Genomic DNA, 27,992 nt, shown 5'->3' with positions numbered 1-27,992 from the left:
CTCTGGGCCCTTTCTGGTTTTTACTTATCTTGCCTGGCACTCTATGAGCCCTATCAAACTCCAGTGGATGGTGGAAGGACAGATTAGTAGCCTGGGTAAACCAAGACTTCAGGAAAGCCCCACAGCTAGCATGCTGATCCTCCGACCCCTCCGGAAGGCCAAAAATGCGTAGCTTCCCCCGTCTGTTCCTGTCTTCCAACTCCGCCAGTTTCCGCATAGTTTGATCCGTTGATATGCATAGGCGGTTGATGGCTGCACACGACTTTACTTCTAGATCCTCAAGCCTGCTGATCCTCGACTCTGCCTCCACCAATTTTGCATTGGTTTCGCGATTATCCTGCCTGATAGCCGCCACTTCATCTTTGGTTGCCTTAGCTAGCTCCCTAACTTCATCCAGTTTATTAAGTATCAGTTCCATCGGGTCGGGATTACCTTTCGCTCCCTTACTGGGTGAACTAGGATTCGATTGATCAGATTTGAGCCTCTTCATGCTTTTCATCGATTCTTTACTATCAGCCATGGTAGTCCGTCGTGTAGATACCTTTGCCAGACAGAAATGTCCCAAAGTGCTTCAGCCTACTCCTATGGAGTACCTCTTGATTGCCGTTCCCTCTGCCGACTGGTAGCAGCCAGGTAAATCTACTTTGACTTAAAACATCACCACGCGTGGAACTAAGGCTTCATCCCCTGGCGCCTTCCCATCCGCTAGCTATGTGGTTGGAGGATCTCAGAACATGGCGCTCGTGTTACCCACCAAGCGCAGAGGTGCGTGATCACATCATGGAGACCAGTGAATACGAACAGGGAATGGTCGCGCCTCCACTCACCGGGACCATGGTGCAAGGCACAAGATTGCAGGCGAGATCACACGGTAGCAGGGAAGCCAGGCAGGCTCAGAGCCACACGATCGCAGTCAAGAAGGATCACCCCCCACAAGACAGCGCCTGAGACAGTTACAGCTCCACATCCCCATGTAAGGCTCCTCGAACTCCAGATAAATAAAGCAGAGCGCGCCGCCGGCGGAGCATCGGATTCAACTCTGTAGGCTTAGTTCCACCCTGGAGGGAGCCGTTCATTCCATGCGCTCTGCCACGATGACATAAACACCACCATCATTACACGGGCATCACTGAAGGGGGTAGAACCGGCCTCACATCTCAACAATTTCACAGCATCAAGGTACAATCCAGTAGACACACATCCCTCGCAGAATGCAGATAGCTCAATATGCTCCAAGCACCCCACAGATTCTGCAGCAGAAGCGTCAGGGCTCTCCTTCTATGTCGCGGTAGCCGCCATTTTGTCTATGCGACATGCATCAACGACTGCCCATCGCGCTGCGCATCTCCTCTGCCTCACCACAGATGCGCTCCTGCGCATATACCGGCTGAGTTCCGATAACCGTCGCACTTGGCCTCGATCCACTCCGGCAACCGCCCGGCCGCCGACACACCTCCAGTCACGCGGTCCCGTAGTCTGCCGAAGTCCTCACGGGCATCGGGCGGATCGCTTAAGGCTGCGGCCGAGCCGCTTCCCAGCAGCAAAAAGTCTCCAAACTTCGCCTCTCAGGCCCCCTCACCTTCCGATCACTGTTTCCGCCATCTGATGCTGGATAGGAGCGGTGAGACCCGTTCCTCTGACCTCATTCGTTTCACGCACGGGCAGAGAGAATCACCGAGCCGCCATCTCTCTCGGCGTCCAAACCACGCCCCCCGTCAAGGGCAGATTTATAACGGATAATACAAGACTCCTTTTTAATGTCCTGTCTAAATCTTCATCCTTAAAACACTCCCTTGTGGCAATTGCACTTGATGCTGAGAAAGCATTTGACAGGGTTGAATGGACCTATCCGTTCTATACTCTTAGTTGGTTTGGTTTCGGTCCCAAGTTTGTATCCTTGGTCTCTCTTCTTTACTCCAATCCACGTGCGGCTATCTGTGCCAATGGCTTGATTTCCTCGTTTTTTGATTTAGGCAGGGGAGTCCGACAGGGCTGCCCTCTTTCTCCTTTCCTTTTTAATTTAGCTTTGGAGCCTTTTCTTTCTAAGCTACCTCAGAATCCAAATATATTTGGCTTCCAATCAGTAAACACTCACCTTAAATTGGCTGCTTACGCTGATGACATTTTACTTTTTATGTCCAATCCTAGTGTCTCCATTCCTGCCTTTCTGGCGGAGGTACAGGCTTACTCTAATATTTCTGGTTACAAGTTAAATAATGATAAATGTGAGATTGTTCCCCATACCAAGTACACTTTTAAGGCGGACTTTAGTGCCTCAAATTTCACATGGAGCTCATCCCATATTAAGTATCTAAGTATGCACGTTACCCCTTCAATCTCAGACACGGTAGCGTTATGCTTGAATAAATGTATACAGAAAATTGCTGACTTAGCGGCCAAGTGGCACCCCCTCTACCTATCATGGTAGGGTCGCTTGGATACTATAAAGATGATGTTGTCACCCATTGTATTGTACACCATTTCTAACATTCCAGTTCCCATCCCTGCCAAATTCTTTAAAAAAATCAATTCCATCCTCTCCTCATTCTTGTGGAACTCAAAGAGGCCTCGAATGTCTCTAGCTAAATTAACGCGTCCTAAAATAGAGGGGGGAGTTAGTTTTCCCGATTTTCAGGCTTATCAAAAAGCTTTTCTTCTGTGTCAGGCTTCACTTTGGTTGCTCGACCCCTCGGAGGAATGCCCATTATGGATCACAATTGAACGTCTTTTTTTATCTCCTTTTTCCTTCTCTGAGTATCTTTCCTTCTCGCGCAAACCGCAGGCGGTATCCACTCCCATAATTAAATTGACTTCTAAACTTCTGGCTTCTACAGCCTCTCCGCCCCCTAACACTATTGACTACTTTCTGAGTTCGACAATATGGCACAATAAAGACCTAGTTATCCGCAATAAACCAATTTATTGGAAGACTTGGCGACGGAAAGGTTTAATATGGATACACCAGTTATTCTCAAATTCAAGTTTTTTACCCTTTCATTCACTTAGACAACTGTTCAACTTACCTGCCTCATTCATACATAAATATAATTTACTCAAGTTGGCTGTGATGGATAGGTTTGACCAATTATCTGCTACGTCCAGTGCCTCTACCTCCCAGACTCCCTCTTCACAGCTTTTTTCCCTACTTAAAACTAAACCCTCGGCCTCTAGCATATACAAGTATCTACAAGGGAAGGACATCATTAGGCAAAAATCTAAAATAGAAGAAGCATGGGAACGAGATTTTCAACTCTCATGGCCAGTATCTCTTTGGAATAATATATGGCTTAAACTGCGCAAATCCTCCAGGGCAGCTAACATAACACAAACGTTGTTCTTTGTGTATAACCGACTTCTATTTACTCCGAGTGCTTTGAGTAGCAGGTTTGCGACTACTCCAGACATTTGTTGGTCATGCTCCTCCCCAAAAGCTGATATATTGCATATGTTATTTTTGTGCCCACTTGTAGACAGTTTTTGGAAGCAAGTCTGGTCCCAAATCAATCTAATTTTTGATACTACATTTTCCTTTTCTATCACCCATATTTTCTTAGGGAGTCTTGCACCGTGCTGGGAGAATGTTACAGTTAATATTAAAATTATTGATTTGCTGTTGGCGGCTGCCTTTCAGCAGATTACTGTTAATTGGAAGGATTTTACAAAAATTTCTTATAAGGCATGGTAGTATGTTGTTTGCCATAATCATAGGTTGGACATCTCCTTTGTATATCCTATACAGATGGCAGCGAAGCGTTTGGACCTGTGGTCCCCTGTTACACTTTACCTTGACATGTGCGCCAAAAAATGTTCCCAGCTAAAACTGTCTCAGCAAGAGGTTCTGAAACCCCCTTGAATCCCTTGTGCGTTCCCAGAGTTCTTTATAACTCCAATACTTAGATGTTTAATTTTTATGTATTAATGGTTTATTTTTTGTTCATAAGTCCGATTTCATTTTGTGTAGTGCAATCTAATGTATTGTTTTGACATGAATTTATTGCAGTGTTTTGACATAAATGTATTGTTTTGCTTTGACATGAATTTATTGTTATAATTCCTGTATTGATACCTTTGCTTTTATCAATAAAATTTTCTTTCAAACTAAAAAAAGAATACAACCTGCTTTAGTCTTTTCTAGGCATTAGCAATTTATATCTCTGTGATACATACTAAGGCACATAAATGCTCATAGTACAAATCTGCAAAAGACATTGGGAATCAGGCAAAAGAGTACAAGAAGTACTAGCAACAGCATTTCAGAAGCTTGGTCAGGAGTCTTCAATGTGTCAGGAATGCGTTGGTCTAAATCAAACTTGGAGAAATTTGTGTGACATAGGAAAATGTCTCTAAAAGTCTTTTAAGGGCAGGGGGAGTTCAAGAATAGGAAAATTGGTTTAAGTCGGAGTCCAAGAAAGATTCTGCATAGAGTCTGCAGAAACAGTTCAGTAAAGAAGTTCAGCACGTGGTCTGCAAGTAAGTCCAAATCATCTGCCTTCAGTGGTCTTTCCACTCTGAATCGGGGCTCTGGGCTCTGTGTGTTACACTCAGCCGGGGCAAAAATAAGACATAATTTATAAGGTTCATTGTCAACTGACCTATGAGTGTGTCATCAATAGGAATCCACTGTATTTGTTTTAAAATGTCTGTATAGGTGTAATGTTATGTTCTGTTAAAATTACTTATAAAGCGCGCATACACTGGTTGGTTCTTGGCGCTATATGTAAAAATTACCAAAGTCCTAGGCGGTTGATCAAGTATCAGGGAACAGCCATGGTTAGAGGTTAATCATATGCCTGGGTAAACAGCCATGTTTTGAGAAGTTTCTTAGGAGATCTGTATAAGATCTGATGTCAAGTCGCAGGGTGTTCCAAAATCGGGGGGCCAGCACGGTAAATCTGCTGCCCCTAAACACTTTGATTTATAGTACGGGGTGACCAGTAAGTTCGTGTGTGCTAATTGCAAATTGCGGGTGGATATGTATCTCTCAATAATATTGGAGATAAACTCTGAGCATGTGCCATGTAACGATTTGAAAATGAGACAGATGGTTTTGAAGGCGCAGCATTGCGATACAGGAGTCAAAGAAGCTTGTTGATAAGAGGGGAGGCATTTTGCCATCTAGGCTGATGAAAAATCAGTCTTGCAGCCTGATTCTGCATGAGTTGCAGTCTCCTTACCAGGTATAATGGCAGCCCGAAGTACAGGGAATTAGTTTAATCTATGTGGACATAACCAGGGCCGGAACTTCCTGCACCAGGGCTTCCCGAGTGAAAAATATGCTTATTTTCCATAACTGAAAAAAACAGGTAGAGACTAAAGCTCCAATCTGGGACTTCATAGATAAGTCACAGTTGATTGCGACTCCAAGACTCTTAGCTGAGGAGGCTGGAGTAGGGGGAGAGCCCATCTCAGCTGGCCAGAAGTGTGGGCTCCAGGGATTGCAAGTGCCAATTATCAGGATCAGCTCTGTTTTATCTGGGTTCAATTTTAGATGATTGCTCTTCATCCAGTTACGGAAATGCAGCATGGTGGCTTGCAATTCAGATATGGAGTCAGATGTATTGCCAATGGAAAATATTCATTGCAGGTCATCTTCATAATTAAATGCGCTCACTTTTCTTTCTCTTAAGGACAGTACAAGAGGAAATAGATTAGGCCTGGGCTAAATTTCCGTTCTGCTCGCGGAAATTGCGATAATTTGACATTTTCGCGTTCCACGGAGAGCGCGAAAATGTCAAAATTTCCGCATTCCGCAGCTTAGCGATAATTTGTTTCTTGCTCGCGCTGTAAAATAATACACTCTCGCACGCTCGCGATCGCCTTACCTGAATCCCCGCGTTCGCCGACAAGTTTTCCCGATCCGGTCGCGTTCTCCACGAGATGTTGGATTATTGGTAGCCATTTGCGCTGTCTCGCGACAGTTCGCGCCCGCAGTAATGTCATTGGTCGCGCGATCACGTCTTTCTTCTCGCGATCATGCACCGCGAGAAGAGTGAAAAAAGGATGGCCGCGCCCGCGAGCAACCGCATGGGTAAGTTGGCGAGCCACGACCACGCAGAAAATAACGTGAACGGGCGGGAAAAAAACTTCCGCATCGTCGCGATATTTCCGCGTGTTTGCGGAGATTTTTAACATTTTCGCGATAATTTGCGAAAGTCACTTTCGCAAATTCCGTCCACCCCTAAAATAGATACAAGTTTTAAAAAGTGTGGGGATAATGAAGAGCCATGGGGTACTCCAGACGTAATGTTCATATAAGGTGCCGTAAAGTGGAAGAGGCGAGCGGACTGGAAACAGTCCTCCAAAAAGGATGTAATCCGGCTGAGAGCCGACTCCTGGATACCTGCTTCCCTGACACGATCTACCAGAATACCATGGTCGACTGTGTCAAAGACTGCTGACAGGTCCAATAACGCTAAGGACTGAGGGGTGCCATTTTCTGCATCCTTCCGTAGTTCATCCAATACAGTCAATATTACTGTCTCAGTTTAATATGCAGGTCGGAAGCCTGCTTGTTTGGGGTCCAGATAGTGAGACTGTTCAATTAATGAGCAAAGGTGGTTTCCCACGTAGGAGTCTAATACCTTAGCTAGGAAAGGGAGAAGGGAAATGGGATGGTAGTTCATCTGGTCAGGGTACCTGCCCCGGATTTTCTCAAGAGGGGAACTATGATGGCTTTTTTAAAGGCTCCAGGAACATGGCCCTGGGTTAATGAATCATTGACGAGGGAAAGAGCAGGCTCAGAATTTGCAGTGAAAACTTCTTTAAGGATGTAGGAAGGACAGCTATCAGTCGGAGATCCAGATTTAACTTTAGTCAGGAGCTCCAAAAATTTATTTCTGCTGATTGCCGGAAAGTCATGGAAGAGGCAGGGGTTTCTAGGCACCGTTGGTAAGGTCTCATGAGCATGGCTAGCATGAATGCTATCTTTAATTGAGGTGACTTTATTGATAAAGAAGGTGTTTAATGAGTTGCAAAGTGCCTGAGAAGGGGTGGGTTTTATACTGACTCTATCTGGGTTAGATAGCTCATTGACTATAGTAAATTTTTATTTTGATTTATTAGTGGAACTCAGAATCTTAGAGGCGAAATAAGTAGCCTTAGTAGATTGGATGGATTTTTTGGATTCCATCAATTGAGCCAGGTAAGTCTCTTTTTTGTCAGGAGAATAATTCCATCTCCAGGTCCTTTCAGTTTGGTTCAGAACACATGGAATTAAAAGTAAACATTGAATAAAAATCTCACACTGAACATGAAACATAGACTCGGTCCCATACTCATGGTAAAAGACAACAATCCATTGTTAATTTTCTGCTCGCCATTGAAATCCTTTCCCAGACATTTATCTATTGCTTGTTACTAGAAATGTATCTTATTCAAAACTAACATTTGGTGAGAACACCTGCCAAGAAAGCAAGTCAGCAAGTTCTCATGGGACAAAGATTCAGGTCTCTAGTGTAAAACGGCTGACTTAAGACATTAAGGGGCATATATACAAGCCTATATCGCCACCACAACTTCACTTTTACCGACGTGATGGTGATAGGGGCTGCGCCTTATGTACAAGGCAGCGTTAAGCTACTTAATGTGGCTTAACACTGTCTTGTACATAAGGCCCCCTTTCATGCTATGCTTATCATGAAAGAGGTGGGCAGTGGGTGTTGCGGTGGGTGTTCCACCGCAACATCCATTCATTTTGACGATGCCCCATATGTACAAGAGTGGCGTATATAGGAGGCAGCGCCAAAATGAAAATCAGGTAAAGTATGCTTGTTTTTGCTTTTTCCGTGTGTGCTGCCAAACGGAAAAAGAAAAATGGCATGGTTTGTTTATGTACCGGAAGGTGTTCCGTCCTGTACATAAACAAACCTGTAAAAAAATGCAATTTTGAAACTTGAATGTGTGCTGCAGGAAGCAGCACACATGAAAGTGACAGAATGGCATTTTAGGATTGTTTATGTGCATGAAGGGACACCTTCCTACATATAAATAACCCTGCCCTGCACGCAGGCACCATTGCACTATGGTGCAAGGGTCCCTGCGTTGGCGCTAATTTGCTAAACTTAGCTCCATCGCAGGGGGAAATGCAAGGCTGCACCACATTCTTGTAAATATGGGCAGCCTTGCGGTTCAGAAGTGGCAGAGAGCGGCATTAAGCTAAGGAGGCTAAAGCCTCACCCCGCCACTTCCTTGTACATATCCCCCTAAATCTATAGTGCACAGTTAAAATGCATGTGCACATTTGAACATATACATGTATAATATTTCTTTAGTCCACAGTACATAAATCATGTAGCAAGCAATGAAAATGCATAACAGTGAGAAGACTTGGGAACTACATTTGAAAGTACATACATGTTATATTAGAGCACAGATGACATTTTATAGTGCAATCTATACTAACACCCTACACATATAAGGATCATTTAAAGCTAAGAACTATGGGGCTTATTTACAAGCCCCTTGTGCCACCCGTACATCACTTTTCCCATGATAAAATGATGCAAAAGTGGCGCAAGGGGCTTGTAAATAAGCCCCTATATCTCTAGCAGTAACTAAAACAAAATTGCACACTTTTATAAATCGAGTGAAAAAGCTTCAGCAATCAAATGAAGAGGATGTTTTAGAGTATGCAACACGTTACAAATGTCTCATTATTCTGTAAAATACGTGTTACTTTGTGTAAATCCTTTTAGTAGTAACAATCATATAAAATGTGTTAAGGCGTGTCAGTCACTTTATTATCCTAACAGTTTACTTGAATGCATCTTTTATTACTAAAGACAGATTCTACGTGACTCAAATGTATTTCTTTCATCCTTAGTAACACATTCTTTGTGAGAACTATAAATTTTACATTAAGATTCTCTGCATCCCCAGTGACAAGTGCAATGTATGTAAGAATCATAAAGACACGTGGGATTCATGTGCAAAGCGCACATTCATTTTGTGTGTCAGGTATCAGTCGCATTTAGGTTTTATTTACATTTAAAGAGTAGACAACTTTATGCTGTACCACCTTAATTGTGTAGGCAATTACAATGCAATTTTCCAACTTTCGATTCTTGTGCAGTTAGTTAGAATGTGTATAATGTCATTTTTTTAATTTACCATTTTCTAAAGCCACAAACCCAGGTAACAAAGTAACCCCCAGTGCCATTTGCACAACGCAGGTTTTAAAGTTTATAATAACAGCCTCCTAATTATTTGAATAAATATTCAGGCTACTCCTTCTCATCATTAGCAACTGTATGCCATTTCTTACAAACTAACCAAACCAGTGTCGGACAATTATCCCAAATCCCATGCAGTAACTGAGATTACAATGCTGGATAAATGTTCTCCATATCCTTTATATTGTCTGTGACATCCTTTGCTATTGTAAACAACTCTTTCTGTAAAATAAAATAGTTAATGATATCTCATAATTTTTCCACTTCTGGGACTGCCAGGCAATCCCATTTTAAAATCCCATGATCCAAGGCACCTCAAGGGGGTGTGCAGGAATGTGTTAGTCTTTCCACTGCCCCTTTAGAAACTTGACCATGGGGATTAAACTCATCATTTGTACTCTCATTCTAAAGAAAAACTATATGCAGTATTTTAACCATGAAACAATCTAAAAGTGTACTTAATTGTAATCAGTCCTATCAAGTACCATTTGGTAAAGTCTGCCAATTTCACACAGTATCGGAGCCTGTAAAATGATTTGCACATAGATGTAAGAGGAAGGAGTAACAAGAAGATTGGTGAAGGATATTGCGATGTGACAATCAACAGAAGAATCAAAAAGTTGGACAAGTAAGGCTGACTTTCAAGAATAACTCAACAGTTTCAATTGGAGAAATGAGCAGGTCCCAACCTGCTGTGTGGTATTAGACATGGTATGTGTTCGGGACGGTTAGTGATGAAAAATAAAGTGTGTGAAGACAAAATTGTCATGATGTCAAACTGATTGCCCTGCTAATATAAAAGTGAAAGATGGTTAACCTACTCTGTGGAATTCTTCTCTCTTATCTAGCTTGTATCTATTTTGATATCTGAGTTTTTGTGACCTTGTAATAATGCAGAAGTCAGTCAGTCAGGCAAATTACTTTATTCGATACTAATAATTATTAAGATCATAAAAGTAAAAAAATACGGTATAAAATATACATACTAACACATACAGTTTTTATAATTCAATTGATGACAATAGTATGATTAAAACAAAAGGTCTTTAAAAACAAAATTCGTAGATCATAAGACGCATTGGCCCAATCGCCTAGTCTTCCATGACTGAAGGAGATATGAGGCAACAGTAAAACATACTAATTCATTAGGTAGTGATTGTAAAAAATACAAGGCTGGGCGACACTGAATAAATTCATACTTGCCCATAAGCGGCCAAATGAGTCTTTTGCGGTGCGTCTTATACAATTTACAGAAAAAGAGTATGTGTAAATTTGACTCTGGAGAAGAGTCGTCACATGGGCATGGTGGAAGATCTGCTATTGAGTAAATATCAGCTGGGAAAGAAAACATGCAAGGAATAAGATTCAAACGGCATCTTCCTAAGATGAATCGGTGGCATGGGCTGGTCACAAAGCATAGATATCCCAGGGCGCCTTCCTGTTCAATTGGGCTCTCTAAATATAATTTTACAAGTGTTTTTGAGCAGTTTAACTTGGATCGCTACTGTATCATGTAATTTAGGAAAGATCTTTTAATTTCTTTTTTTGATACCGTGGTACAGGTTAAGGGCAATGTGAATAGTTTGCCTAAGCCGAGAGCGGTGAGGCTGTTTTTTAATATATAATAACCACGAGATCTTTAGTGCGTGATCCGAAGTGATTCAGTCTTCTATTAATCTTTGAGTAAGATTTACTGTTGTTCTTCTCCATATGGAATGCCACAGCAATATGGGTGCCAGCCTGATTATATCATCAATATGAGGGACATCCAGCTCGGTGTGGTATAAGAAGTTAGAACAGCTCGCTGGAAGGCCCATGAGTCTCTTCCAAAAAGAGTTTTCAATGGTCTGGAGAGATTGGGCATTGGTGTATCCCCCTATACCTTCCCCATAAGTTGCCACCGATATTGACTTTGCAGAATAAACCTTTTTGATCAAATCAAGAGGCCTGGCGCCTAATTTTTTTGTAAAAATTTTTAGCGCTATAATACTTTTTTACAATTCCAAGCCGCTTCTCATGATCATATTTGACCAAAATAACTGCCTCGGAAAGGTTATTCCGAGGTACGAAAAGGTATCAGTGTGTTCAATTCCCCTCCTTCTATATGAAAATGTGGAGGCCTCTTTTCTCTGCGTCCAGTTATCAAAACAAGAGACTTTGCCTCGTTTGTTTTTAAATCTAGGCTACTCATATAGTTAACATAAATCCCTAATAGTTATTGTAATGCTCGGCCAGTACATGCTATCAAGACAGCATCGTCTGCGTATAGCAGAATTGAGATGCGTACTTTCTTAATCGTTGGAACGGCCGGGGTGGAGTCCAACAGGGGTGCTTCCACCCCATTTGTATCGATGGAAAAAAGGAATGGGGCAAGAACACAACCCTGGCGGACTCCCCTCAGAACTGGGAATGACCTGGAACACTCCCCCTTGTTCCCATAGCACAAAGTTGCTGATGCTGAGGAATAAAGTTGTCTAATGAAGGTGATTATTCCATTGTCTATACCCATTTCTGCCATTATTTCCCAGAGATGGTGGTGGGTTACGCAGTCGAATGCTGCTGATAGGTCCATAAATGCCAGATATAATTTCTCCTGCTTTGCTTGTATGTACTTGGCCATCGATAGGGTCAGATTAAGACATTGGTCCTGGGTGCCACTCCCCTTTTTGAACCCGTATTGCGCCGGGATCAAGATGTTATTGTCAGAGGCCCATTCCTCTAGTCTGTTGAGAAGAACACGACCCATCAGTTTGGCCCTGCTGTCTAATAAGGAGATTGGATGATAGTTTTTAGACTGGGCTTTATCTCCCTTTTTGCAGATAGAAATTATGATAGACCTCTTCCATGAATCAGGGGGGCCCACTGCAGCTATTATGTTAAAAACATTAGTGAGCACTGGCCCCCCCAGATCGGGATGTTCCCTAAAAAGGTCTATTGGAGTGCCGTGCAGAAGTCATTTTGGCAGTTACAGCTTGCAGCACACTTTGAAATTTAGTTGTGACTTGTCAGCAATTAGGATTCTAGCCTTTGCAGGGTTCATGAAATAATGATCATTTGTTTTGAAATTCAATTAACTCTCTGGAAAATACAAAATAGTTATTCCTTCTACTGCCAGTTTGTTGCACTGAGACACATGCTGTTATTTCTAGTTGCATCATTTTATTGGTGCTTGTGCAGATTCTCTAGGAGGGTGTTACTTTAACTTTTGTGCTGCAGTGGCAATGGGGTCGTACAATGAAACAATTATTTCAAGTATTTATTTTAAAATTATTATGAAAATCATTATACAACCTAGTAGACTCTAGGAGGAGTTAGGAGGGAATAAAAGGGAAGCAGGAAAAAGGATTACATTTAAAATATTGAGTGTTGATAGGAACCTGCCTTCATGTACACAGATAAACAATGTCAAATCAATGGTATGGGCAAACCACAAAATCATGAATTTGCTTTTGAATAAGGTGAGCTGCATGGCCCTAGGCACCAAACAGGTATGGTATGTGCCAAAAAGGCCACATATCCTTCAGGGTATAGTGGGAAGGAGGTTAGCAATAGGCAATGGGTGAAATGGTGAGCTTTGATCCCAAGGCATGGCATTCCACTAAAATATCATTTCAAATGTATCAATTGACATACATATCATGTTAAAATAATTGCAATGTCAAGAATATTGTGGGAAAAAATATTAAAGTTAAGAATATACTGGCACATGCATCAACAAAGACTTTGCGATTCCTTAATTGCGATTTTTAAGGAATCGCTATTAAGGGATTGCAAAAGCCTATGCATGTAGGAATCGCTATAAAAATAGCGATTCCTACAAATTCCTTCATTGCGACTCGCAAATTGCGAGTCGCAATTAAGGAATGCCGTCCCATTCATTCCTATGGGCCTCCAGGCCCATAGGAATGAATTGGAGATTGCATGAGCAAATTGCGAGTACCAGTATGTACTCGCAAATTGCTCATGCAATTTCAAGGGTGCAAGGGTGTCAAAATGACACCCTATTGCACCCCTGAAATTGATCTGTGCACATATGTTGCACACACACATGCTCTAAGGGCATGTGTGTGCGCAACATGAAGCTTTGAAAAATGCACAAAAGTGCATTTTTCAAAGTTTTTGCAAATTACCATGAAGTTCAACTTCATGGTAATTTATTTGCTCCCCCTATTAGCGAAATCGCTAATTTTTTTACTTTAATGCATTGCATTTAAGGAATCTCAACTTGGGATTCCTTAAATGCAATCGCAATTTAAGGAATCGCTATTTAGAGATTCCTTAAATTGCGATTTTTGCATTTGGAATGATGCATCCCAAATGCAAAAATACCGGTCGCAAAGGGGCAGATTCTGCTAATCTGCCCGTTTGCGACCAGTTTTCTCGTTGATGCATGTGGCCCATAGTTCTTTTCAGTTTGCTTTAAAGTGGGCCTTCTCCCACAGGTACAACGAACAGCCACCATTGTGGTCATACCTAAAGAAGGCAAGCCACCTGATGAGTGTGCCTCTAATAGGCCAATATCGTTACTGAATGCTGATGCCAACTTCTTGCCAAAGTACTAGAGCTATGACTTAAATGGGTAATCCGGACACTAGTCCACCCTATTGCCCAATAGGGGGACAAACTCAATATGTACCGCCTATACGGTGTACTAGGGCTTACCAAAAGAGTGGTATCAGGGAACTAACATGGGTCTATTCCAGGTAGGAGTACCACAAATTGATCCTGTTGAATACCTTCTTGGCATCCAACAGGGCCACAGTCATAGGTTCACCCACAAACTCTGCTACATCAAAAAGCGTAATCACCCAACAAATATGATCCGTGGTACTCCTACCTGAAGTAAATCCATGTTGGTTCCCTGATCCCACTTTAGCTATAATTTAACTCATCCGAGTGGCGAGCATCTTGGAGTACAGCTTCGTATCGCTATTGATCAGTGTTATAGGGCGGTATGACCCTGGGGAAGCTGGTATCTTACCTTTTTTTTAAGAAAATGACAATATTAGCACTCATCCAGACTTCGGGAGCTATGCCTCCCCATGCACCTGAGCAAAGAGATCCATCATATCTGGAATTAAGACTGAGCAAAACGTTTTAAATAACTTAAATGGGATTTGATCAGTCCCACGGGCTTTCCCTGAGGGTAGATCTTTAAGAGATGCTCTCAATTCCTCTGCAGTAAACCCTGCCCCTAGCATGTTTTGCTCCTCTTGTGATACTATTTACAAAGGCATTGAGGCAACACTTCCTCAAATCTCTGTGCGTCCTCTTGAGATTGAGCATGACAAAGATTTGCATAATGGTCACAGAATACTTCCTGTATATCATCAGGATCTAGGGCAATTTTGACACCCATATCTTTTATTTCATTTATGTGGCCTCTAGCTACCTTCTGGCGAGCGCGTATTGCTAATAGGTGACCCAACCTTTCATTAAATTTATAGCACTCCTGTCTTTTAGCAAGGTATTTTTTCTGTTGTTTTTTTGGCTGTAATTTCATTGATTTGAGTTTTAACCCTAGCTATCTCTTGTTGGGCAGCCTCAACATCAGCTTGCCCTTGTTGTATTGCTATGATAAGGAAGGTTTCTGCTTTGATATGGGTTTCATATAATTCTACTATCTGTAATGTCTCCTGGTTTGGTCGATTTAGGCTGTACCTCCAATTTTCTCCTCATATTCCTGCTTTAAAGGCACTCCCTCTGTTTAAATCTAGAAATTTGGGGATCCATATATTCATATGGGCTCTATAGCTAGGGTCACCAAAAGGGCTCTCTCAAAAGTCCACCTAGTATTGTTCCCGGTAATCCCACCATAGCCAGTTCCATTACTAGCGAGTTATGGTCTGACTTTCCTTTAGGGTATAAGTTGATCATTGCATCCCTTAACAGTTCTGACGACATCAAAAATTAATCCAACTGAGTAAAATTCCGGTGAGGAGACGAATAATACATATGTCCTGGGTCAGGTGCCCTTAACTTCTCCCATACATCTACCATACCTATTTCCCTTTTTAGTTTTTTAAGAGATTTAAGCACTCGTAGCTTCCGTCCCGCATAGTTGCTCAGTGTTTGTGGCTGCATACATCTTGATCCATTAATATTAAGATTCCCACAGAGGGTTTAGGGGGCCGGCCAAACTGGTAATTCTACTGCCAGAAAATCCAGCATACCAGGATTATCAAGAACCGCTCCATAGATTGTGTACAGAGTAAAAGAGCCCCTGCTATGTCATCATTACATGATAACCCACTGCCCAAATCTATCAACTTTACTACATATACAATCTCACACCCCTCTCCGTGCTAAAATCGCTACCCCTTCAGATTTAGGGTCTTCGCAGCCATGGCCCGTGCAGATAAGAGCAGTGGGGCCTGGTGGGGGGGGGGGGGGGGGGTTTGACAGGCGAGGGAAAATGAATTATTTATTTAATTTTCCCTCGTCATTGGTGGTTGAAATCCCCCCCCCCACTAGGCCCCACCGCCCCACCGCTCTTACCTGCACAGGCAACGGCTGGGTCTTGGGTGGTATTTGCAAATAATTTTAAGACCAGTGCCTCCAACATCTTCGTGTTTGAGCAGTCTATGTGTGTTTCTTACAAACAGTGAAGGTTCACATTAAGGACTTTTAAATCCTGCATTACCCTCTGCCTTTTCCCAGTATCATTGAGGCCACAAATAATTATAGTTGGAATACGAATCTTAGCCATTAGCTTGTTATAATTTCAACCGGCTAGCCAACCATTTTAATACCCTGCCTAATCCTTTTTTAAATAGTCTACCTGGCAACCACCATTTCTGCAAACTGCTCTCTGTTCCTGCACTTATCAAACATATATATTGATGTCCCTCCTCAGATTACCTATACCCTTCAGTGCTTCCCCCTTCCCACTGAAGAACCAAACCATGTTCCACCACATCCAAGTCTTGCCCCCTCCCTACCCTGCCTTCCCACAGGCAGACAGGCGGCCTGAGACCTGTTGGTTGGCTCCCACGCATGCCTTCTGCTGATTCCCACCCTCAGGCTCCCTGTCCAAACACACCCCTGTGATTGTAGTTAAGAATTTAATGTCGGAGGCCGAAGACAGCAAATGATCCCCCAGCCTATCCATATGCCGGCATTCCCCCCAACCTCACCCACCATAATCAGTATCACCAATGTGCCTCCCATTATGTTAAAAGATTGTACCATTCCATGTCTTAAGCCAAGATCGTATTTTTAGGCTACTGAAGAGATCTAGCATTGTGGGCCCAAACTAATTAGATAATATTTAGCCTGTATTTCTGAAGTGAAGGTTCTGGTTTGACCCTTAACAAGCGTCTTAAGTCGGGCTGGAGCCGGCAAAAACGCTTCTCCACCAGCCTCTTGAAACAGCTTTATAAGTTGTCTCAGCCGCCACCTCCTCTCCACCATGGCATGACCAAAATCAGAGCATACATAAAATTATAGCTCTTTAAAATTCCACTGTGTATCTGGTCGAGCCTTCTGAAAAATGCTTTCTTGGACAAGTAAACTCCCAAAATACAGCAGGACTCACCGAGGTCTGCTGTCTGCTGCTCCTCCCAAAAATTCTGATTCGTGGGCATGAGTGGATATCTATGTACCCTTTGTACTTCCATCTCCCATTTCCAAGATCCAAGTTCTAGGAAGGCAGTCTTTAATAGGTCAAGCATAAAGGATCTAATATCGCTACCTTCCGTCCCTTCCTTTATTCTGAGAATCGAAGGTTAAGTCACCTTTGACGGTTTTCAAAGTCCTCCATCTTCCATAATATGTCCGACAATTGATCATCATGCATCTCAACCTGATCTTTGATCCTTCCCAATTCCGCTTCAGCCTCTCTTCTATTGCGCTCAGATTCTCCCAAATCCCAACACATGACTTAGCTACTTTTTAACCGTCCATTATAGCTGTTTAGTAGCGACTCTGGCTCTGCGACTTTCAGATCTTGTCTCTGCTTGGTGTTCTTTAATCGTACTGAGAATAAGTTTTAATGTAGCCTCATTCAACTCCTCCCTAGTACTAGCTGGGACCTTCCCTCCAGAGACGCTGAAGTTCCCATGGCCCTCAGCCTGGCCCGGCAATTGTGAGTCCGAGTGATCCCATTTTAGTGCTTCTGCCGGCTGGGAAACTTTTGTGGAGAGGGACTTCCCCTGCTTTCCTTGAGCCTTCTGTAGTTTCAAATAATGTTTTCACTTCACGGTGCCCCCCTGTATCGTGGAGAACCTACTACCACTTTCTCCGAAGCGGGGAGTTGCTAAACTCCTTGTCGCTTGTTCCAAGGCTCAAATCAGAGGGTTCAGATTCGTCTGTGAGGGAATAGAATTTTTGAGACCCTCGTGGGACCAGTCCAGATTATCCTCTGTCCCATAAGGCTCTGTACCCTCCTCCTTGATTTTTACAATCACAATTTCTTTTAGAGCAGATGCCAGACTTTGCTCAGATTCAGTTGTCCTTTCAGTGACACACACTCTCGGGGGTCTCACTTTTATGTTCAGCTAAAGAAGTTTTGCTTGCCCTCAAATACAGTTGTCGGTTTTGCTTGTATCTCTTTTCAGCTTAAAACAACCTCTTCAGAGGTCTTACCTCTGCAGCCTGGGGGGGCATGAATGCTCTCGCTGGTATCCTTTGTATTCCTCCCACCAGGCTTGGTTGTTCTAGAAGACCCAGGGCTCACCGGCGAGCATGCGGAAAATGATCTGTTATTGACCGTTGCTGAGTTATCGGTGTCTTTCCTACACCATCTATGATCTGTACGCTGCCTCTATACCACAGGTAATTGCAGCCACTCCGGCTTTGGCTGATCCAGTCTTGTGCCAAATTCCAGGAAAGCCTACGCCTTCAGTCAGTCGGGTGCCTCTACTGTGCTCACTGTCACCCGGGAGCTAGAGCTCTCCGCCTTGTCATGGGCAGCTCTAACATTCTTCAGTGCCATTACCTCTCCTAAGGCAATCGCGAAACCGGTTAGCACTCTGTCACGGGTGTGGATTCTCCCGGAGCTGGAGCCTTGTCAGAAGAGGATGATCAAACAAACCCGTCCAGCCGTCAAAGCTGCCTGCAAAGTGCTGGAGGTTTTGAAATCAATAGTCAACGGCCAGTTGGTCCACATTACGATAGTCCAGATCCACCGTTTAGGTCAACTCCGTATCCTGCCATCAGTACTAGGAATCGGGAGCTCAGATAGGAGCCGCCAACCATGGCACTACATGTTTGCCATCTTGCATCCCTAGAACAGGGAGCATTTTCATTGCTTGCACCGGGCGCACCTTTTAAAAGGTGCGCCCGGTACAAACAATGAAAATACGCCTTGTCTGTCATGCGGCCCCTTGTGTCGAAATAATAATTGTGGATGCTGCCAAAATGAATTAATGAATGTATGTGAGGTTCTGTAGAGCGCACAGCTACTCAGAGAGTCCCCTCATGCTAAAGCTATAGTACGCTTCCAATTCACAGATGGGACTCCCAGTAAGCAGAAGAAAAAAGCCAGGTTTTCGGCCTCCTGCAAAAAAACCCTTCAGATGAAAGCAACCGGAGGTCCAGAGAAAGCTTAATCCAGGCGTTGGCCACTAAGAGCAAAAGTGCTTTACCTCCCCTCCTCGTGCGCTTAATGCAAGGCACTGCTGACACGGTGGTGGACACCAATCGTAGAGTTCTGGTGGGACAATAAGAGAGATCTATCTGCAAGATAACTTAGACTGGACTGAAAAAACGCCAGGTGAGCCAGTGAAAGTGATTTAAAGAGGATCCACTTTTTGATAGGCAGCCAATGGAGAGATTTTAGAAAGGGGGAGCTCAATATCCATCTAGGAAGTATTAGAATGAACTGGGCAGCAGCATTCTGCACCACCTGGAGATGACCTAGCAAAGCTTCGAACACCACTAGGTAAAGAGTGTTAACATAATCCAACTGAGAAATACCCAACGCATGGATCACTGTCCTCTTACAAAGTATATTAAGGAGATACAAATTTTTGCTAAGGGTGCAAAGCCGCCCACAACACATACGAACCACAGCCGAAATTTGAGGTTGCATGGAGAGTTAATTGACCAATTTAACTCACAGGTTTTTTGCCACTAAAGATAGAGGAGGGAGCCAATAAAGCAGAAGGCCATGTAGCTTCCCACCAGTTGGCCGAGTGAGAGTCAAATAGAAAAATTTCAGTTTTCTCCTAATTGCATTTTAACTGGGTGTTCTGCATCCAATCAAAGGCCGCCAACATGCAATCCTTGAATGACTTTTACACCGAAAATGTAAGTGGCAGACTGGTGGAGGGTATCACCTCTGTGGGAAATCAATAATAACAGTAGCGGTAATAGTTACAATTCTTACAATTTGTCACTTGTTTATCAAATTGTAATTTCGATTACGAATGCTTAGAATAAAGTGAAAACACTTGCAAACGAATACTTTAACTTATATTTCTTTAATTAAAAATGCCTACTTTTCTTCAAAATTATAAAATATCGAGTAAGCTGGTATTTTTTTCGATTTAGCAATATATTGACTGGAAGGATTTTTTCTCCTTTCTCAAGAGAAATGGAAGACTATAAAGAAATGCATACATTCATAGAGAATTCACCTTATACTGAATATATCTTTACTGCTACTGTTCCGTCTCTGCCCCAGGCCTTCAGAAAAATCCACAATAGCACTGTTCTTGTCTGAAACTATCAAAAGAACAGTTGATAAGTTACAAAATGAATATGTTGACATGTAAAACAGATCTCATGGTCAACAATGGCAAGCTCCTGCCCACCGGGAGACATCATACAGCTAAGTACATCACGAACAAATGAAAGCCAGAAAAAAGCAAGTAAAAAGCAGCACAAAGAATGAACTTTGGTCCCCGCCTATCGTGACATATATAAGAGCCTAATCTGATTTATATAATTCACTTTGATCAGACGCCGACGCACATTAGCGGCTTCAAGACGCCACACAACAAAGCCCTGACGGCCATGATAGCATCTGCTTCCACGTCTATTGCGCTGAAATGTGTTTCCTTTATGAGGGAAATGTTTTTCAAATGGGGGAGGAGGAGAGGCCAAACGGCCAGAGATGCCGAGTTTTCAACTGTGGAACCAGGTTCCAATCCCCGCGTCGGCTCAACGTCCTGTGAATCTGGGCAAATCATTTAATGTTCCCATGCCTAGAAAAAAAGAAAAAACAGATAGTATGACCTTGTGTAATATAATATGGCGCTCCTGTGGAGTGCTCTGATGCTCTTGGGCGAAGTTTGAGCTATAGAAAAATTGCAAATATATATATATAAACAAATAAAGAATGTCTGACTTGGAACGAGAAGTCACGGTCTAGAACGCAGATCTAAAAGTGACTTTTTTTTATTTTTGTCGCAGCTGAGAGAGGAAGGATTAGCACATTCGTCAAGCAAATTGTCGAACGAGGAAAACAGGTTTCATTGGAATAAAGTTTTAGCAAACTGTAAACTACTACATCCTGCGTTATCTATTATCATACCACTAAAAGCTCAGCCTTCAAAATGGAGTCTGTAATGCTAATGAGTAAACAGATGCAGAAAGGCCACTTAGGCCGCTTTCGGGCTGAATAGGAAACCAGTCCTTCAATTAGTTGGCGATGTAAGTGCGACTACTTGACAGATTCTTACAACTGTTCATCTTTTACCTCCGCTGTGCAGCTTAATTAATCATATTTCGAGATGTAAAAAGCCGTGAATTGGGTCAGTTGCTGGCGGAGAATTCCGAGCTCAAGGCCACTCCGCCGAAAGACCCCACTTCCCTCTAATGCCACAAGGTGGTGACATTGCTACCGGTTATAACTTTATCTGAGCCCAGCTATTAATTTTCTCTTTTACCTTGGCTGCGAGGAAAGCAACGGTTGCATAGAACTGTTGCCGCTGCATACATAATGCGAGGGGTGCAGTTAGGGTCTTTTATTTTAATTTAGCATCGCGTAAAAGTCGGAGTTACCGGCTCAAAGGTCGAGCATCATTCATCATTAGCAGAAGTGGCGTTTTCCAGCCCTTCAGAGAGCAGCTGCTAAGAAGAAGAAAGGTATTCTTTGCAGGAACAGGGGCCAGGGAACAATCCCCGCTCTATCCTCGGAGGAGAAAACAAGGTGCCACTATGTCAGCATGGTAATGGGTTTAAACTGGGTGATGTCATTCGTGCCTAACCCCAGGAGTCACAAGGCAGCTGCATTCCTGAACTCCGTCGTTCTGCTGGGCATAAGTAATAACCATTTTACATGTAAATGAATGACTTCTGTGTGCTGCTGGACATAGCCCCGCGCATCTAAATTATGATTTATACCGGGATCCTGTCTTGTTTTTTGTGGATGTTGCTGGTTGTTAACAAGGCGGCCCTTGTTCGCATGGCATCCTCGAGGCATAATAGTTTCTGGGAAGCCGAAGAGATCAGTTTTGAAACGGCGAGATAAGCATTCCAAGATTTTCCAGCAGCACACCCTGGCCAAATTAGGCCTCCAGAAGATTGTTCACTAACACAAGCCTCCTTCTAGTGTGGCCCTGGAATACAAGGTTGAGATACGCACAGGAAATGAGGCTAATTATACAAAAACGTAATTGGCAAGGCTGCATTTTTGCACAACAGTGCTTTGATATTATATCTATGGCTTTCAGGAAACTGTACATCACCACTGACAAACGACCCGCTCATTGTTTGTGGACGTGCTTTGGCCAATAGAAGTGATCTCTGTGAAATCCAACGTTTGAACAATGCGAAATAGAAAACAGACTTTGCAAAGTGGCCAACGGCCGGCAGGTGCAGCAGATCAAAGAAAGCCTCGTTCTGACCCTTGTGCAAATCTCATATCAGACTAATGCTTGAGTTCAGAGGCGCAACTAGAGCCAAATTTCGGGGGGGGCTGAGCAAAAATTTCGGGGGGGGCTGAACTTTAAGCAACAGGCAGAGTGGAGCTGCAGGGGCTCTTAGAAGGGGTAAAACAACAGCGAGGCCTCATTAACATGCAAATGGTCTTTTAAAGACCTGTGAAGTGCTCGGGTGCGGCTGCTTTTTTGCCCGGGAAGGTGTCTCATCCCGGGCTGCCACACACGACGGGGGGGGGGCTGAAGCCCTGTGAGTCCAATGGGTGTTGCGCGCCTGCTTGAGTTCGTATCTGATTCAGGTTTTCATGTGAAAACCTGAGGGCCTCAAAGAATAGCGATAAAGCAGCGCTGCAAGTCATTTTTTTGCGCTGCCCTACACTAATTCAAAAGGGCAGGAATGCACCATATTTACAAGATACAGTGTATTCCTGTCCTTTCAGCCAGTGGCAGTGCACAATTTGCAACCAAACGCCAAGACAAGCACCGTTGCATCATGGTGAAAGAGTGTCTGTGTTGTTGGCATGATTGTTTTTGTGCAGGAAGGGGCATCTTCCCTCACACAAACAATCACAAGAGGCTTTTTCCTCTGGAGAGAGCAAAAAATGCAGAGAAATGTAAGCATTTTTCCTCTTTACCTTTGCTCAGGGGAGGCGTAATTTTGGGCGTTGCCCCAGGTTTACGTGATGTTGGAAAACTGGCGCAGTGTCAAGTTCCATGGCTGCTGAATGTGAACACCCCCAGCAACACCCATGAAACGCCTCTTTGACGTAGAGTAAATTAATCCAGTGCTTTGCACTGCCTTACTTTACTCCATATCTATGAGACCGCGTCGCCTCATGGATATAATTGAGAGGCCTGCGCTACCGGATCATCATAAAAAGTGATGGTCCGGTGGCCAAGCCTCTTGTAAATAAGGTCCTGAATTTTTATTTCATAAACAGCGCACATTCTAAAATAGGTACATGAAAACTGGTGAAAGCGTAAAATTAGCAGGCTGTCACCAATTTTGAAATTAACAAAGTGGATAACATGCCTATAAAATACTGCGCTCTGGAGAATTTCAAATTGTGGCACAATGTGAGCTTTCAGATTGTAATCACCACATTATACAACAATAATTTTACATGTTTTGAAGTGAGTAGGAATAATTAAGAAACACACATGAAATTGATGTACTCTTAAGTGATCATGAAAGACCTAAACTATGAAGCCACTTCATACCATTTTGTGGCCCACCTGTAGAACCTTTTAACTCTGAACTGGAACCGGAAACCTTTGGCAGGACACATATTGGTTAAGATGGCTAGTAGATAACCTACCTTTAGCCCACTCTATTTCTCAGCGCCATGATGAACAAAATATTAACTTTCACAAGAGATTGAACACATTTTTTAGCAGCCAGAATTATTTGTTTCGAGCACTGTGGTGCTCTCCTAGATCCTTTATACCATGGCACCACATTTTACAACAGGCAAGTGAAGAGAATGAACGATGAGTGAGGGTAAAAAATTAATAATATACAGATTACAACAGACAAGAAGACCAAACTGGACAAAATAGACAGGCAGGCAAATACATAGGACCATAAACAGTGTATCCTTTTATGCTGAAATCTTTATGACATTTGCTTTTAATGGAATGCAATTTGTAACCTTTTATAAAAGTGCCTTACATTTTTTCCATGGCAACCCCAATGTATATCCTTTTCACATTCTTTATTGTTAATTTTCACATTTTGCATCTGCTAGCTGATGTTACCATATACCTTCTCAGGTATGCAAGTCCAGAGTCAACACTCTATTACCCAGTCAGAATCTTGTGCAAAACATGTTGTTCTATCATGGAGGTTTTTTGATTCAGCTTCTGCCCAAAACAGTTGGCCCTCTTCTGGCAACATGGTCTAGATCTTGCCCTTCCCCAACTGCACTTCCCATGATGACTTTGGGTGCTAGATTCAAGAGCACTTGAGTATTGGAATTGCCTTCTCCCTCATGACATTCTCAATCAAATAATTCCCTATTCATTCGACTCTGCAGCATTATCCTCTTTTGTAATTCATTATATTGCTACCTTTTTATGTTGTGATTTATTTACTAGTGTTTTTCTACATTTATTTTCCTCAGATGAATATCTGGCATGCAGATTGTCCAAAAGGGAACAGCAACAACTCACATGATTTGAAAGTGAATGGTGGTTTTCTCCGGGTTGTGTATTATAATGCCTCTGACTAAAAAGTGGGTCCACATAAAGAAAATATTTGTTGAAAAGCTAGGCACAGAATGTCTGATTCACTGGAAGTGAGCCAGTGGCTTGAGCTTTGTAGAAACTCAAATGTATTTGGTATTGACCTGTTGTGCAATGTTAACATTTGTGTAAGATTTATTTAGTGTCTGTTGAGGTCAATTGTACTGGCAATGGTGGGAGGTCAGAAGGGAGGTATGGCTTGTTTGCTATGATCACCTGTCACTTGTTGTCATCCTCACATTACTAAGTGAGCTTCTTTGAAGAATATTAGTCTGAACATTGAAAGTGGGATTAGAGGCTAATACAGTCTTAACTAAAGTCAAGCAAAACAAAACAACACTAAACATAAATGGCCTACGTGTAACTTACACCACTATCGCACAGTGTTTATGACTCTACATATTAGATTACTGATGATACCTGAAATTTATGGCAGCACAAGTTATACTTAGGTCTTTTGTATAACAGGTGAATTTCAGTGTTTTTTTTTAATTTTTAGAAGTCCTAGGCCAACTCCATTTGAAAGTATATAAAAAGAAACCTCAGAACGTCACTGAAAAAACAAAGGTTAAAGTGATGTTATAGTTAGGTGAAAATAAAATTGTATATTTTAGTTCTAAAACCCATAAATATTCACCAGGTATAATTAACTGATGTAACTATAACTTGCACCACTGCCATGCAAAGTGTTGCCATCAATTATTTCATTTCAGATATTGCATTGATGTTATCAATGATGTCATAGAACATGTGATGAGTGATTTAATTTGTGAGGTCATAAGCATTGCATGCAGAGGGTGCAAGTTATAGTTACGACTGAATCCTGATTTACAAATGAATGTTTGTTGATTGACAAAATTCTGACTCATAAATGACTCTTCATTGACATAAGACTTCTAGGCTAAATAATCCACAACATTTAAAGCTTCTAAAAGGAGTGGAGATGGCACTGATCCATAAGGCAAATCTGATGTGCAAGGAAAAGCCAGTCCCTACTGACTTTAACAAACAGTCTCTTCATCATTGCAGCAATCTCCTGACCACCAAGTTATCACATCTTGCACCATTTCTAAGACCTATATTTGCCCCTTTTGTAGTAGTAATAATTGTTTATTTTGGAAAATTACATTCCTTAAAAACATACATAAAAGAATCGATAAAAGACAAAATACATAATAAAATTTTTAAAAACAGGCTACAAATAATAGTCATACTGAAGTGCCATTGTAATGCAAGTAACATTAATTCATATTGTGGCATTGGAAAAGGGAATTTTGAAAACAAAATACAACTATAACAGCCTTAAGATCAATGAAATGCATATTTAAAGTGCTAGTGCATTTAGTACTAATCAGCTGTGCCTTATAAAAACATATAAAACTTGTAAAAGATAGATGCACTAATAACCGTGAAAATGAACAAAGGAAGCAATTAGCTGCCTTATTTAAATAAACACTTCATTTAACTAGTCTCTTATGACAATTGCACTTGACATTATAGCTTTAGGTCTTTTTGTTTCCTCAGTAGCCCTACTGCAAATAGGTATTTACTCATACTAATCATAGATTAAGTAGATGTATCACCCTACAGTGCCCTTAAAGCTTCGTGGTGGCACCTGAAGTGTAAACGGTTACATAATGGACTCATTAATTTGCTTCTTGCCTTTACATCAGCAGGACAAAAAAAAGGACGTGGTTAATGTTTTCTTTAGTGGGCGACTGGCACATTGGGCAGGTGTCAATATCAGCAGCGGCCCTGCCTGCTTTCCATTGTGATGTAAAAGACTATTTCAAGCGTGTCATATTGGAACTTTAAATACAGGTACATGGGTAGTTGAGTTTGGGGGATATCCAAGAAGTCTTTAAAGTACAGTCTAACCTGATATATCAAGAACTGAGCTGACAGTCTTCCCAAAGTAGTGCTTTGCTGGAGGCTGGCTATAATGAATTCCCAATAAAGGAATTTCAGTTGCTTTTTGGAGGACAGATTTAAAGATCCTGGATCAAATCAAAAACGACCAAGACCCAGCCTTAAAAACCATAGATTGACGTGCCAGAACCATGGAAAAGAGATGTTCTTATCTAAACACAATAGTTCAGACACCACCTTTCTATGTGACATGAGCTCCTCCACAGCCCAGATCCTCTCCCAAAAAAGATGAGGTGCTAGCACAGATATGTGTTTTTCTCTTCTAAGTGCTACATCAAAGAACATCGGATTGAGAGGGGTGTTGTTTGGGAGGCGAAGGAGCGAGTGACCAAACTTATTCTCGCTCAGGTTAAGAGATTCTGTAGCCCCAAAATTCAGCGTCTTTTAAGGCCCCCGATTGAGCCTTAAGCTTACACAAATCCATGGCAGGGAGTAGAGCTCCTGATGATGTTGCCTGATGCTTATTAGAAAGAACTGTGGCTTGTTACTGAAGCACTGCCCTGCACTTTTGGATATGAAATGTCTATGATACCCTACTATCCAACATGATAGCCAGATATTCAAATCTAAAAACACGCTCCAATTCCCTCTGTTCCAAAGATATATTGCCTCTAAAGAACTTGTGAGGCCTGATTACCATACATTTTGTCTTATAAGTGTGGATCTTCAGACCCTTATTTTTGCAGAAATCATTACAATTCTTTAATTGTTGTTGCAGGCCTCTAGGTGTCTGTGAATTTAAAAGGGCGTCATCTAAAAATAAAAGTGCAGGGACACAAACTCCTTCCTATGTAGGAGAACTAATGTTGCCTTCAAGTAGGACCCTTATAAAAATGTTTATGTAAAGAGAGAAGAGTTGGTAGCTAACCCATACCTCTGTTTCACCACTCTACGTATGCGGTTGTGGTCAGTCAGTAGCCCCTGTGCACCCCATCGGACGTGGGCATAATTATCCTGGTGTAATCTTATTAGCCAAAGAAGCAGTCCACCCTTCATCTCCTTAAGTCAAGTCCAAAGTAATCCCCCAGGGAATAAGTCTGAGGCAATTTGCCCTTGTAGATCTTAGTACAGAAATCTATGTTTTTTCACCAAAATTTACTTATGGACAATGTTAGACCTGACAGCCTTTGGTGTGATTTTCTCCCAAACTTTGTGCCTTCTTCTCTCCTGTTTGGTGAAATTAATTTTGGTTGGCCTTACAACTGTGTGGAAGTTACCACTGCTAACCAGTGCTAAAGTGCTTGTGCTCACTTCTTAAAACATGGTAACATTGGCTTACATCCAGTTGGCACATTTAATTTACTTATAAGTCCCTAGTAAAGTGGGACCCATGGTCTGTAAATCAAATTCTATAAGTGGGTCTGCAGCACTTATTGTGCAACCCACTTAAGTAACCTTTTCAAACATGGCTCAGGACAGCCACTGAAACCTGAGTGCAGATTTAAACTGCCAATTCGACCTGTCATAATAAACCTTTTGCCAGGCTTATACCTCTCTTTTTATTACATATCTTTCACCAGGCCCTAAACTGCCCATAGGACAGGGTGTGTAGTAAAAGGCAGGATATGTGGTTGTAAGTTTGACATGTCCTGGTAGTGCAAAACTCCTATATTATTTTTTTCACTACTGTGAGACCTAGTTCTCCCATAGGATAACATTGAGTTCAGATATTACTTTCAGTAAGTATTACATTTTGATTAAGAACAGGACAGGGACCAGTTCCCTCTACCCCTTGCATTTCAAATGGGTTGCCTCCAGGACATTCACAAAGAACTCAACACGAGCCCATTATTTCCTTAGAGCACTTGAACCCTGGGCTGGT

Source organism: Triturus cristatus, chromosome 3_2, assembly GCF_964204655.1.
Source record: "Triturus cristatus chromosome 3_2, aTriCri1.1, whole genome shotgun sequence".
Lineage (NCBI taxonomy): Eukaryota > Metazoa > Chordata > Amphibia > Caudata > Salamandridae > Triturus > Triturus cristatus.
This window is presented reverse-complemented; position numbering follows the sequence as displayed.